Source organism: Galeopterus variegatus, unplaced genomic scaffold, assembly GCF_000696425.1.
Source record: "Galeopterus variegatus unplaced genomic scaffold, G_variegatus-3.0.2 Scaffold1618, whole genome shotgun sequence".
NCBI lineage: Eukaryota > Metazoa > Chordata > Mammalia > Dermoptera > Cynocephalidae > Galeopterus > Galeopterus variegatus.
Window position 1 is genome coordinate 363,794 of NW_007727729.1, and position 2,466 is coordinate 366,259.

A 2,466-nucleotide genomic window follows, 5' to 3' on the forward strand; every position below is an offset into this window, starting at 1 on the left:
GGTCTCCACATGGGATCCGAACCCTCGGGAGCGCCGCCGCGCTCTCAAGCGGCGCACTCTCCAGTGCGCCACCGGGCCGGCCCTCAGTGTATCTTTTAAAGCACACTCTGCTACTTTCCAAAACCTCTGGTTGGCTGAAATTAACTTTGCTATATTTGGAAAAATTAAGTTTGGCCTGTTAGTAGAGTGACACCTCAGTTATCATGTATATTGGGGAAGAGGACAATTTAGGTGTTCATATTTTTCAGTGAATGGTAGTGATGGAATTTTTCCATAGAGGAGAGATGGGAGAGTAAATTTTAAGTGCAAGTAAAATGAAAAAAAAATGATGAAAGGTGATGTTTTGGGACCATGTTGGAGAAATTAAGATTGTATTATGGAAGCACATAGAACTTTTGAAAAACACTAATTAGCTTTCACACATATGAAGCTTATTCACGAGGTAAGGATTGTCTCTTTTATTCTGTGGCGATGTCCAGAATCTTGAGAGAGGGTGAGAGGGGGGAGCTGGGGCTCCTTCCTGCCCCGCCTGGGAATTGTGCTGAGACCTGGTGAGACAACTTTTCCTGATCTGTATTCTCCATTTCCCCAACTCTTTTGTAACAACCCTGCACCCAGGAAGTGCTCTCCCAGGCTTCAGTGTGATTCCTGATGCGACAACGTCAAATTACTGGGAGAATTTGGAGAGGAAGGGATCAGAGGCAACACAGGGAGAGAGTAGAAGAGTCAGAGAAAGAGGAAAAGGAAAACTCAGACAAGCTGGATCAGCACCCAGGGTGTGGAGACACACAAAGTGTTCTTAATAGGATGGCTAGAATTAATTCTAGAAAAATGGAAATCTCAGCTCTGACTGTCCTAGCTCTGCTACACATAGTGTGACTCCCCCAAAACTAGTAGAACTCCTAGATATATTAAGTGTTGCTTATTTGCAGAAACCTTTTGCAGATTTAGTATTTAGAGATTCAGAGAGCACTGGCTCTTCTTGGACTGGGATCGCTCTTAAGATCTTTCCAGCTGTAACATTTTGTGAATCTGAATTTATGAGTTAAGAGGCCATGGGCTCAATTGGCACGTAAGGACTCTGGGGATAGACTACAGACCTCGGTTTCATATCTAACCGTAGACTCAATGTACTTAATCTCACTGTGTGCTCATAGCCACTCTTGGTGGTAACTGTGGGCACCAGTGGTAAGAGGAGCCTTGGAGAGGTTAAACATTTGGCCCAAGGCCAAAGGGCTGGTAAGTGGCAAGGTCCAGATTCATACCCAGACCTTCCATTGCATCCAGCCACACTGGAAACATGAATTGCAGTCAAGGAGGGCAGTTGCAGGCTGCAAAATTCCCAAAATTTACCTGCAATGATTTTCTTATAAAAGTTCCTAAATGCTTAAAAATTAGTAAAATGAGCTTTGGGTTTTGGAGGGTAGTTCAACAAGCACAGGAAAAGACGTGAATTTTGGTGTGTTCCAGACCTCAAACCCAACCCCGATAGGCTTACCTGGTGTTCATAGAAGGAGACTTACCTGGGGTGAGTGCCAGACTGATTACAAATAACACTCACCCTCAAAGCAGCAAAGGGCCAGAGTGACCAGAAGGAGACACACAGGCAGCCTCATGGTGGTTTACTTTGCTCTGAGCTTTCAGCTTTAGCAAAGCAGGAGTGATCTGGAGCCTGGGATCCCATGGAGCCCAGGGCTATTTGTACCTGGTGAGTATCACTGGTCCTGCCCACACATGCATGTAGCAGGTCACAAGGCCTGGCTTCCAGCCCTCCCTTCCCCAGCGAGGCTGATGTCATCCGTCAGTGTCACATCCCCATGCCTCCTTGCATCTGAGTGGGGCCAAGCACAGGGGAGCAGCCCTGAGGGAACACTGCTCCGTCCTCCAGGGCAGCACTCAGTTGCCTCTGGATGTGTTTCCCAGATGCTCGGTTTGCTTCTGAGCTTCTGATGATTCTATCTTTGTTCTTTATGTCAGAGTAGAGGCACAGGTGGGTTCTGACATCAGGAAGATGGAACCCGACGACACAGGAAGCTGGAGAGCTGTGCTTTGATTATGGACAAGCAGGCACGTAAGGAGCCCACTTTGACCCCCCTCTGCTGTTCTGACAGCTGACCAGGAGTGTTCCTGTCACACACTGATCAAGTCTGAACAAGAACGTCCCTCTCCCTCGGCCCCTCCATTACCACCATTTGAGCCCAAGGGCACCTTACAACACTGTTGAGCACATGCCACATTTGGAGAATTTCCTTGGGGAAAGCAACTGCTCCACCTGCTCTCTAGCTGCCCTCACTCCACGGCCAGAGTCCCTGTTTATGGGTGGAGTTGCCCACAGAACCAAAGTTCCAATTTTCTGTCCATGAAGAGCAAGCCATCTGTACCGACCAGCACCCCCATGTCATCAAAGGGCTGATGTCATGATTAAATGACCCCCACTCTTTTATCCCAAGAAGCACCTGGGGTGCC